General features: G+C 43.8%; 1 protein-coding gene across 4 annotated transcripts in view; it reads right to left on the bottom strand.

The window, feature by feature from the left end:
- Positions 1–2,700: 2,700 nt before the first annotated feature.
- LOC147902236 (pentatricopeptide repeat-containing protein At5g27110-like) overlaps positions 2,701–12,518 on the bottom strand; it is a 38,519-nt gene continuing 28,701 nt past the window's right edge. Inside the window, exons 2-4 of one of the 4 annotated variants that reach the window (XM_087374917.1) lie at positions 9,855–9,959; positions 9,627–9,701; positions 2,701–2,804 (exon numbers count right to left, since the gene is read on the bottom strand). The gene's annotated coding sequence lies outside the window, so the exon portion shown is untranslated. Of the gene's footprint in view, positions 2,805–8,782; positions 9,302–9,626; positions 9,702–9,854; positions 9,960–12,518 lie in introns of those variants that run through there. The other 3 variants (XM_087374916.1, XM_087374918.1, XM_087374920.1) reach the window with 3 other exon arrangements.

Raw genomic sequence — 12,518 nt, 5'->3', positions numbered from 1 at the left:
CTAAATCTTATGATTGAGAACTATTGCTCAAGTTAGAGAGTTTGAATTTGACGTCGCATTTTCTTTTCTTGCACCACTCATGTCCTTAATATCTCTTCTTCATCTCTTGTGGGAGTTTGTCATCCTCATCTTAATGAAGATCTATTTTCTCACTTGATGATTTAGTTGTTTACACTTTATCATTTATTGAGGTTTCCACATTTGTGTAGACTCTATTTCGTGTGAGTGCGCTTTTGTGTGCGTGCGTGTGTGTGTGTGTGCACGCGCACATGCATATGCGCACAGAGGAGCATCAAATTAAATACCATGTTATCCTTAGCTTCCATCCTTTCTTTGGAGGACATGCATTGACTATGGGACTAGCTAATCCACATAAAAAGAATGGCTGGGTAAGTTTTGAAGTTGACAATTTCACAACGTATTGCATATTATTGCAATGTTTTTGGCTACTTTTGATTTGTTTTCATTTAAGCTAGAGATTTATTTTTGAATTCCCATGGATTTGAGTAAATTATCATTTTTCTTCTTAATACTCTTCACATGCTTGATCAAACTTAAATTCTTAATTGAGATCTAAAAGTTATGCTTCTTCCATATACGGATTTATTATTAATGGCATTGTCATTTCATATGTACTTTTCCTTTGAATTAGGATCCATCTATCCACATTTACAAATTGTTTGATTTGATATTGTTTCTTGTTCAAGGCATATAATATTGATGAAGGCTTATACTCTGGATGAGGGTTACCCATTCTTTTAATGGGTGTGCTCGCTTCCAATTGTCTTCATTTAGGCTAGAGTTTTACCCTTGAATTCCCGTGACTTAAGTACATTATCATTTTTCTTCTAAATAATCTTCACATATGTTATCAAACTTAGATTCTTGATTGAAATCTAAACGTTATGCTTCTTGAGTATATAGATTTGTTATTATTAGCAATGTCATTTCAAATATACTTGATCTATGAATTGGAATATCATCTATCACATTTTCAAATTGTTGATTGTAATATCTTTGCAAGAGACTTACATGACTTGATGTTGTTTCTTGAACGCTTATCTTGTTAATGAGGCTTATACTATCCGTGAGGTTTCCACATTCTTTTAACAGTTGTGCTTCTAATGGGAGGCTTATACAACCTAATAAAAGCATTTCTTTCCATCCAAAGTCTTATTTTACTCTTTATCCATGTAAGTATAGGTATTTGCCTTGAGTGAGGCTTGCCCTTTGCAAGAAAAAGGACTCAAAATATTCTCTAAGTGAGGCTTACCCTTTGCAAGAAAAATGACTTTTGAGTGACGGTTTCTATTCTAGAAGGATTACTTTCACATATGATGCTTACATTTTTCCGTTAAACAAATTTAAAGAATTCAATTGGTATTAGTGTATGGTTCACATATGCCAAATATCTTTTTCTAGATCTCTTTTAGTTGTATAAGCTTGTGCCAATGCCATGTGTCCTTCAATTGATGATTGTTATCTATTGATGAATGAATGATATCTGTTGATGAAATAAATGAATAATCTCTAACAATAATGAATGTTACCTGTTGGTGAAGTGATCCTACTCCTCCACGTCCGGTCCCATGTAAGTAAACCATCCTAGTACACAAGTCCATAGCAAATGGCACCGCCATCTTTAGTCACGTTCCCGCCAGTGACCCTGAGTGAACCTGATACATGCATCTTCCCGTTGTCCCCCTCACAACAATTGAATAGCTTGGAGTCTTCTAGACACCATGCTTCCAAGGTTTGTTTCAACCCGTCTTTCAACCAAATAACCAGCCTAAGGTTCAAATCAATAATGAAATAATGCACATACCAGAAAGTCATCTTGCTTGTTTGTGTACTCTGAAAGCAAACCATGCACCCCATGTAGGCACACTCGATTTCCATGCAAAGTCTTGTAATGCCCCCTTCAGTATCACAGCTCCTATCTGACCCTGAATCCTTGGGTCCTTCCAAGGAATCCTCCATCGTACCAGTAATACCAGCCAAGCACGTAGAGGATTCCAAGCACTCATTGTTGTCCTTCACATTCACAAAGGATTCTAACTCCTCTCCAGACCAACACTCAATGTCAGACATCCTTACTGTAACACCTACGTGCGCATATCTTACCTCGGTAATACCTGGAGATGTCACCAAGGAAAGCTTTCCCCCGACTACCACATTCGTTGAATCCTTTGACTCCACTCCTTTGATTCTAAATTGGACTCTTTCTTCTTCTGATTCTTTTTCTTTTTCCTGCAGTCATTCACAAAGTGACCTAGAGGATCGTAGTAGAGACACTTCGAATGTTTTCTCTTCTTCTTAGTCTCACCAGCTAAAGTGGCCCCATCATCCTAAGATTTGTCCCTCTTGGGCTTGCCATTAACATGCTTTCCCTTCCCCTTGCATTTGCTCTTGTTTCAAAAATGGTAAAGGCCTTGTCCTCACTAGATTCACCTTCCTTCTTTTCTCGAGCCTCTTCTTGCAGAAGCAAAGGCACAAGTTCATCAAAAGTAATTGGTGCCGGCCGTTGCCCTGCAATCGTTTTAGTAACAAAGCTTTTTAAGCTCCCGAGAAGCATGCCAAGTAAAAGCTTAGCCATTCTGGTAGAATCCATAGCTTGACCTACTGCTGAGAGTTTGTTCCTGACCTTCATCTTCATGATGAGGTCCGCAAGTACAGGGCAGGCCAGGCTCCCAAAATCAAAGCTTTTTTCAATACGTAGTACATTCAGGATCTGCAGGACTTGATGCATTCATCTTCAATGGCTGCCCTCATACATATGGAAGAACCCATGTATGAGCAAAAACCTAGAGGGAGAACAGCCAATAAGAAGAGGTCAGCCTTGCTTCGAACAGAAAAGAAACTGGTTCATTTTCAAAAGCCAAGTTGGTGATCAGATGCAGGCACCATAAGGGAAAATCTAAGTTGACTAATGAGCAGATTGCGACCTAGGCAAGTGCTTCAGGTGTGGTATGCGGGACAAATGGCTGCCCCAGTGTCCTGAGAGACCTTTGGGCTTGAAAGCATAGAAGAAGACACAGGAACCGCCCAAGGCAGTGGCGACAGGAGTCCCAGATGTTTTGGATCCAGAGGCCAAAGAGTTATGCCTCTCATGGGAAAAAGTTCATGATCAGCAAGCTCTTATTCTTTTTTATAGGTGCCACTGCTAATTTCATATCCAAAGACTTGGCTCTCTGACTAGGGATTCAGACAAAGGATCTGGGCAGAGCACTTGATGCCGATCAAATGTCCATGGAAATCTAGTGCCTAAAACACCTTTGATTGGGAAACTATGCATCCATGTGCAGGACTATGTTGACCAGGAGGACTTTTATATCTCACCATTGAAGCACCATGATGTAGTCCTGGGTATATCCCTAGTTTCACCGACTGGGAGTACACTTATCTATGCCACAAAGATATCTAGATTTCACTCATAGGGGTAAAGAACAAAGGGGAGACTATCCCTATTGTATCTAATGTTTCTGTTGGAAATAAATCAGCAACAATTGCATATGCCTCAGAAAACCAGAAATTACAGTTTCTTCGAAGTCTTAAAGATTATTTTTCAGATGCATTGCACGAGGAGTTACCCTCCTGAGAGACCTGAAGATCACAAGATAGAATTGATTCCGACAGCTCTTCCCCTTTTTGCTCATCTATGCTTTTGGTTCAGAAGAAAGATGGTTCTTTCCGGATGTGCATGGACTTACCACACTCTGAATAAGATGACCATCAAGAATAGGATTCCCATTCCACGCATTGATAATGTGTTGGACAAGCTTACCACGGTGTTTAGCAGGACAGATCTTAAAAGTAGATATCATCAGATTCACATACAACCACAAGATAACCATAAAATGGCTTTCGGAACCACCTTTGGCTTGTATCTGGTTATGCCTTTTGGCCTTACAAATGCCCCTGCCACTTTCAATAGGATGATGGATCGAATCTTCAGGCCTCATAGGCATTTGACAGGCAGCTTCTTTGATGACATACTTGTTTCCTCAGGGTCTGAAGCCACACCAAAAACATCTAACCATTGTCTTCTAGGAGCTGCATAATCATCAGCTCTATATCAATGTTAAAAAGAGTGACTTCTTCCTGGAAAAGATTCATCATTTGGGGCACGGAATCTCTCAACATGGGGTGTAGATGGATCCTGCTAAGATTCAGGCCATTTGTTGAGTGGCCAGAGCTGCGTTCTGTTCACAAATTACAGAGCTTTCTTGGTTTATGCTCGTACTACGTCGTTTCATCAGATACTTTGCAGAATTGGCTGCCCCTCTTCATGAATTAACCAAAAAGAATGCTATTTTTCGATGGGGAAATGCCAACGGACAGCCTTCAATCCCCTCAACGAGAAGCTTACTATAGGACTGGTGCTCATAGTTCCCGATCTATATAAATCCTTTATGGTAAAATGTGATGCCTGGAGGGACAGCATTGGAGCTGTTTTGCAGCAGGAAGGACATGTAATGGCTTATCAAAGCCAAAGACTTGAGGGATGTAGAAAGACATTCGCAGGTTTATGAGAAGGAGCTATTGGCTTTAATTCATGCATTGACAACTTGGAAACATTAATAGTTGCGAGCTGATTTTACTGTTAAGACTGATCATCAAAGTCTTAGATGCTTTTTGACACAAACAAAGCTCTCAAAAAAGCACATGCAATGGACAAATTTCCTGTCCATGTTCCATTTTCAGATTGTCCATATGCCAAGAGCACAGAATACAATTGCAGATGCCTTCTCTCGTAGGCCACAGGTGCATATAATGTCACTATTGCCTATCATTAGGGCCTTCAAGATATGAAGGATCAGTATGCAGGAGATCTAGACTTTGGGGAGATTATGGAGACTCTGGAGGAGGGATTGCCTAATAATCATTGGTCTTTGAAGGATGGCTATATCATGAAGAATGATTGTTTATGCATCACTAGATCCATGAGACAGAAGATTATGGAGGAGTGTCATGCACCTCCCTAGAGGTATCGCCTCAACCACCCAAGCTTTGGAGAGAGATTTTTACTGACCAGCTATACGTAAGGATATATATCAGTTTGTCACAGGAAGCCTTGTATGCCATAAGGTTAAGTATGATAGACAGAAAACACCTGGCCTATTGATGCCTCTTCCGGTACCATAGGCACCATGGTAGAGCATAGCTATGGACTTTATTTTTGACCTGCCAAGATCAAACTTCAAAGACAAGTAATGATGGGATTTGGACTCTCCCAATGTACCACAGGCACTGTGGGAGAGCATAGCAATGGATTTATTTTTGACCTGCCAAGATCCAAGACAGATAATAATAGGATCTAGACTATTATTGACAGGTTCAGCAAGCTGGCCCGCTTTATTCATGTATGGAAGACAATCAAGGCAGATCACATGGCCAAAATTTTTCTCACCCAGATCTTTAAGCACCATGGGATGCCCAAGTCCATAGTCATTGATCGAGATCCTAGGATGACCAGCCTATTCTACAGAGCATTATTTGACAATATGGGGACTAAACTGAATTTTTCTTCTTCTCTTCATCCCCAAACAGGTGAAGTAGCCAATTCAACTGTTCTTGATCTTTTGAAATGCTATGTGGCTGAAGAAATCAAAAGGGGAAAAGTATCTCCCATTGGTAGAGTTTGCGTACCATAACACTATCCACAAAGCTCTACGGGAAAACCCCATTTGAGGTTTATTTATGGAAAGGTAATCTTACCACGGATCTTTAAGACAAAAAATGAGATCTTTGCAGCAGATGTGTATGTCAAAGATCTCAAAACAGCATTGAGCAAGTTCGAACAGCAATTGAAAGATACCACGAAAAGCATAAATGGGCTGCCGAAAATGATAGATGAAAGCTAGACGTCAAAGCAGGTGAATGGGTGTTTTTAAAGTTTGACAAATCTAGGCTCCACAAGCTAAAAGGCAAAGAAAAAGTTTACCCTAAGTTGTCTACCAGGTATTATGGTTTGACTAGAGTCATTGACAAAATTAATCAGGTAGCTTGTAGGTTGGAATCGCCAGAGCACTCGAAGATTCACAATGCTTTCCATGTGAGTCTTCTAAAAAGATATCAAGGGCCGGGGCCTACAGAGCCTATCTTGGAAGACCCACTAGAGGTGGAAGAGCTGGAGGAGATCCTCCAACCTGCGCAGATTGTGTATCATACTGCCAGGCAGGGACCTAGGGGCAAGGTTACCTACCGATATCATGTCAAATTCAAGAATTATTCAGCATTGAATGCCAAATGGATGGATGAGGATCTTCTTTCCGACTATCTATAGGTTCTCAACCTCTAAAAAGAGGCTTTTCAGTTGAGGTCAACTGATTGGAAGCCGAGGAAAATTGCAATTTCCCATGTTATAAATCAGTATTTCTTTTTATGTTTGACTGTGGTCAAAGAGTCAAATATTTTTATTGGACTTTGGTCAAAGCATTGACTAACAATCAAAGAGACTTGGCCATTGCCAAGAGACTTGACTTCAGTCAAGGAGGGTTGACTACAGTCAACCAAAGAACCATAGAGCTGACCTTGGTTAGAAAGACCTGACTACAATCAAGAGGACTTGGCTATGGTCAAGAGGTTTAACCTCGGTTAACCAGAGTATTTTTGGTTGCGTACTGGTTTGCATGGTGAGGACAACAGCATAGACTAGAGTTAGTCTAGGTATTTAATTTGCATGCGAAAGGCTAACAACTAATGGGTGCCCTGGTTGTGTGCTTTCAATTACTTGTTGCAGGTTTCGAGAGTTGTTTATTATCCTGGAATTAAGTGTTAGAAATTACCCAACAAAGGGTACATACAGCAGAAGACTGATAGTATTGCCCACGAGCTCACATTGTGTGGTGTGGGGTGTGGAATCACAGACTTCTTAACTTAATGTGCAAAGATGTGCAAGCCAGTAAACAGACAATGCTCAGAAACAATATAGAAGCAACTCTTTATATTTCCGTCCGTCCACAAAGTAGGACAGGATACAATACCAAAAGGTTCTCCTACTAAATGTCAAGCACTTCTAGATCTCTGAGCCCGCGTGCTCCACCTTGAGCAAATGTAGACTCTCTGTCTAGAGTGATCCTCTCCGCCTTGCTGTCCAGAACCTCAACCTAGGTGGGCAGCCCTTCTCAACTTAGTCTGCAGCTTCTCTGTACCTCCTTCACCTCTTGGATATAGGCCTAAGGTAGGTCTAGTGCTGCTCCTATCTGTTGGCTGAAGTGCTGCTCCATAAGATATGATCACAACATCTTGCTGCCCTAGAAGACAGCCAAGGTCCAGCCTCTAGGGAACTCAGTCTGCAGCACACCTTCCACTCTCCTTCACCCCTAGTGTGAGGCCCAAGGGATTGGCTTCTGGCTGCTCTTGTCTGCTACTTTCCTGCTGAACTGTTGGATATGAAATGAGGCCTGAGGCCTCTCCTTTTATAGGCCACAAGGCCCCCTTGAACCAACTGATCAGCCAGCCCTAAATGGGCCGACTGGCTGGTCTGCTAGGTTGGCTGGCCAACCGACCTGGTTGGCTCAGCCCAACCAGTCCTACAAGGGACCTCTTGCTGGCCCATCTGTACCCACCTGGCCACGTGGCACTGCGCCACTGGCCCAGGCCATATGCACCCTATTGCGGGCCCTCCTGCAGGCTCCAGTCTGCCCTGTTTGCAGCGCCATGGTTGTGCCTCTTTGCTGCAGCATCCTTGCCTCCTGTCAGGCATATACCAGCCCCGTACAGCCATGTATGCATCCCGTACCTTCTCTGTACTGAAGCGCCGTCTGTCCTTGCTGGAAATCCCTGCACAATCAGGCTGCTGCAGGTTCTTGATGTCCACGTGTCTGCCCCGTACATCAGGAGCTCCACGACTTGCCATGTACCCTTCTTGCTAGCCCATTGGCCATGTATGGATAGCTGCCCACATGGCAGCCTGTGTGTTGGGGGCTTACAGATGGGGAGGTGACCATTCCAACATTAAGGAGCTGTGCCATCTTCCAAGAGAGAGCACCCCAGCAGGTGACCACAAGCCTGGAAGGCCCCAGAAGTTGCCCCTTATGGCATGTAACTTAATTCTAGTTGGAATGAGTGCTAGGATTAGTAGCTCCTGATTGGCACACGGCTTCCCTCTCGCTTGTACATTGTACGTGGCTTTCATGATGGAAGGCGAAGCGGACAGATTTCTCCTTTGTAATCAGATTTCTCAAGCAATAGAATTACCTTCGGCAGGAGGGTCCAGCTGTGTTGTTCTAGATCCTAGTACTGTGACCTTTGTGATTGCCTGAATTCATTTTCTTGCTCTCTCAGCAAAACGAATTTGCTCGCACCTTGATAATTTGCACGAGGGCTTGGGCCATAAACATTCAATGCAATATGTATGGTACAAGTGTGTTTGGCTAAGGAATATGCCAAACCGATCTGGTAACACTGTTAACGGATGAACCTGAACTATGCAAACCGGGTCAAGGAAGAGATTGATAAATCATCGCACGTAAGATTGCAAGATTGCAGCCACCCATGGATCAGAGTTTGAAACTTACCAAATATCAATAAAAGCATACAGTCAATGACAAGTACTATCGACATCTCATCGGATCTCTTATATATCTGACTATCATAAGGCTAGATATTTGTTATGTAGTTAGCTCACTTGCATAGTTTATGGAAAATCCAAAGCAGTCTCACTGGAAAGCAGCCAGGGAAATCTTGAGATACATCAAAGGATACATGATGCTAGTGGTCGCAAATTTAATCCATTATGCACATAATAAGTTTTAAGCTTGAAGCCTTGAAGGGGGTTTTGGGTGGGGTTACTTTTGGGCCTATATGGAACAGGCCAGGGGCACATTCAAACGTTTAGAGGTGTCAAAATTTTGTTTTTGATGTAACTCCACTCTATCTACTAATAAAGGACCTTGACCTCCAATCATCGAGTATAAGTAGAACCTGGAAACAAAATTGTTGGTGAAGGCCTATTCCATTTGCAACATGGCTGTTCATGCCATATGTTCATTCTTTACGACACTGGGCTGCTTGCAAATGGTCTCTATTTTGTGAAGGTTACCGGTATGTGTCACCCTTCCGTTATAAATGACCCAGTGTTATGATTGTGTGTTATGTGAAATTGTTACAATGACCCTCAACCTTGGTTAGGCCCTGACATCAACTCCATCAAATAACAGATGGAGATCACAAACTATGGAGCACCTTCTGGAAAAATCACCACCCAACCAGAGAGCTCTACAGAACTCATTGGAGCATTTGGGTTAAGGTCCATGGCCTGACCCTAGCAGTTTATCCACCATGTATATATCCTTTGCTGCCCACCATTAAATTAGCTTAAGTTACTTGCAGCTCAGCTGAAGTAGAGTTCAATCTCTATAGAAATCGTTCCACTTATAGAGTAGGTATAAAGAGTATATTTCTGGCCTTCTCTTCCAAACATAAACAATGGTGGTTTAACAGACACTTTGTAAGCACTACTGCATCTAATCCAACTTTGGATTTTTCTTGAAAAAAAAATCCATCTTTGGATGCACATTCATGCAACACACACCCTTTTAATAAGCCAGATGCCCATATTCACTCAACATCCTCAGTGCATATTCACCTCAAGAACCTCTTACATAGTATGTGAAGAATACCTGCATATTGCTCATCCATCTTGGCATCCCGCCTTCTGAAGGAGCAGCCATGGGTGAGAGAGGAGCAAATAGCATCTGCTTCAAAACAAGAACATTAGGAAAATCGCATCAAGACCCCACACAAGTAGTTACCAAAGTAGAAGAGGAGCCCCTCCACTAATTAAATAGCCCCCGTTATAAAACAATAACATTAGGGAAATTGCATCAAGACACAACACAAGTAGTTACCAAAGTCATGAACCCTTGATCAGCCCTCCCTCGTGCCTTCCCCATCACCTCCATCACTCAAGACATTTTCATGCCTACCTGGCTCCTCCATTCTCACTGCCATCGCTGGAATCCACAAACAAAAGAACCACATTCAGAGACCGCACAAATAGCAGCAAAAGAGCCACAGCCCCATCCAATAACCAGTATCATCACTGCACCCTAGAAGCCACCTTTACACCTCATCACTGTCCCTCTATCTGCCACATATGTAATGCATAAACAAAGAGCTTTCAGGAGGAGATTTAGGGAGAACTATGCACACACACTAGCTATACACAAATGATTACTAAACTAGATCCAATCCTCCCAATTCATCCAGGAAGCAGAGATTTCTCCGGTGATTGTCCCCCATCACAGAATATGATGTTCTGCTTTCAAAATGTGGTGGAACTGTTGTCGCCAACTGAATACATGGAAAACAAACAAACTCACATGTCAATGAATCTTGGGCATGCCCAAACTAATATGTAGATGTATTTCCTTATCTTATCTATTGCACTACTCTACGTTTTAGGTTCTGCTCCCTTGCATCCTGCTTGCTTATTTCTCACAAGCTCCCCTCTCAGCCCACCCTCCCTCCCAGCCCCCCACCACCCTCTAGCTCACGCTCTAGCCTAGCCTCTGCCTCACGGGATGAGCATCGCCACCAGCACTAGGATCAGCACTAGCTCCACAAATCGCGACAGAAAGTTGCAATTTCTGTCCCCCTCCTTGGAACCCCTAACAGGCCTGTTCTAGATTCACTTCTTCTGTATACCGGGGCTCTCCTGCCCAACGCCCGCCCAGAAGCAATGCTGCTTGTCCAAGGCCAAGAACTACATCAAGAAACGACGCTATCATCAAGGAAAAGGCGAGTAGCTGCTCCAACTTGCCCTCAGACCTGCTGCAACTGTAGATGAAGGGCCAACCCTCCTCTCCATGACCACAAGCATCTGTTCAGGGACCCCAGGTCAAATGGAGGTGCCACAAGCTCCCCATTAGCTGCCCAGGACAGACATCTGCGTAAGAACGAACCTCCACGGCTCGGAAACCTGCCAAGAACCCATCAAGATCCAAGGCTAAACCGTCAAAGAAACTGTCTGCACACTAATGAATGCTCACGAGGCCCTTGCAAGAGGTGTAAACATCAAAAAAAGTAGAGTACAGCAGAGTTTTGAGCATGCAGTAAAGAAAAGACTGTCAATTGTATACATTGGATACAATATGCCAACACGAGGGTCTATAGAAAGACACGGGGGAATCAAGATTTGGAAAATGCAATGGCAACTTTCATGACAGGGACACCTGATAAGGCCACATCCTGTTGGAAAGGTCACCTCCCCATCTGTAAGCCCCCAAATGAGGAGAGCATGGGGGAGGGAGACCTAGGGCAAGGTATGACTAGAGAAAGGCGACAGCCACTGTACGGATCAGTATGGGCTGCTGCAGGGCAGCATACAGAAGGTGTGCAGGGTGCGCCAGGGTCCAGACAAGGGCTGAGCAGAGGCGGATCAGTAGCAGCATGGAGTTGCACTGTTGCAGCAGGTATTGGGCAGGTCTATGGCCTGCAAACAGGGCTGGCAGGTGGCAGGGTAAGCAGTCCAAAGGGGCTGGGCCCTGCATGGAACAAAGGGCTGGAAAAGGGCCATAAATAGGGCTGGATAGGCAGCCAACCAGCCAAGTTGCCAACCATCTGGTCGGTTGGTTAGGGCAGCTACAGACCAGCCAGTCGGCCCAATTAGGGCTGGCTGGTCGGTTGGTTCTGGAGGGCCTTGTGCCCTATATAAGGAGGGCCTTTGTGTCCTCATATCTCATTCTCTGGAGCAGCAGATTTACAGCAGACAGGAGCAGCAGACAAGGCTTCCTTGGGCCTTTTCCCAAGAGGTGAAGGAGACCTAAAGAGGGCTGCAGACTGAGCTAGTACGTGCTGCCTACCTAGGCTGATTTACAGGCAGTAAGGTAGAGAGAACCATTCTAGACGGAAAGTCTACAGACGCTCGAGGTGGAGCACGTGGGCTCGAGTCTAGAGATAACTGGTAGATAGGAGAAGGACCTTGTGGTAAGATTAGAGGACCACACCATTGGTGGGACTTTGGATCGATCTCTTTTGTATTGTGTCCATAGCTTTGGACGGAAATATATTATTTTGGTGGTTTCTCTATCTGGTTGGTTCATTGTCTATTGATGAGTCTGCACATCTAGTCTATGCACATAAGTTAAAGAAGTTTGTGATTCCACACCCCACACCAAACTGTGTGAGCTCCTAGGCATTACTATAAGTCTTCCTCTGAGCGTACCCTCTGTTGGGTCCTTTCTAACATGGTATCAGAGCCCAAGTAGGAGGCTCACAGGTATGGGAGCCTGAAGGCAGGGACCTTGCTAAAGGACGACCCTGATTCGGAACCTCTAGGGAATCGACTTTCACGACTGGAGTGCCCTTGTGAGAAGGAGCGTGACTCAGATTCAGTCAGGTGCATTCAGAGTTCTGGTCTACTAAAAATTGAGTTTGGTTGACTTTGCTGTGTGGTATAACAGCAGAGATGTGGACCTCTACAGCCTCTTCAGCCCTTGCTCTCCCTTGCTCCTCCCCCAGTTTTCTCTCATTCACTATCCCTAACTTCGGAGAGTCTAGGAAACTAGACG

The sequence above is a fragment of the Dipteris shenzhenensis genome, chromosome 5 (genome assembly GCF_047967505.1).
Source record: "Dipteris shenzhenensis isolate YYH24624 ecotype China chromosome 5, Dip_SZ_1.0, whole genome shotgun sequence".
Taxonomy (NCBI): Eukaryota; Viridiplantae; Streptophyta; class Polypodiopsida; order Gleicheniales; family Dipteridaceae; genus Dipteris; species Dipteris shenzhenensis.
This window is presented reverse-complemented; position numbering and strand designations above follow the sequence as displayed.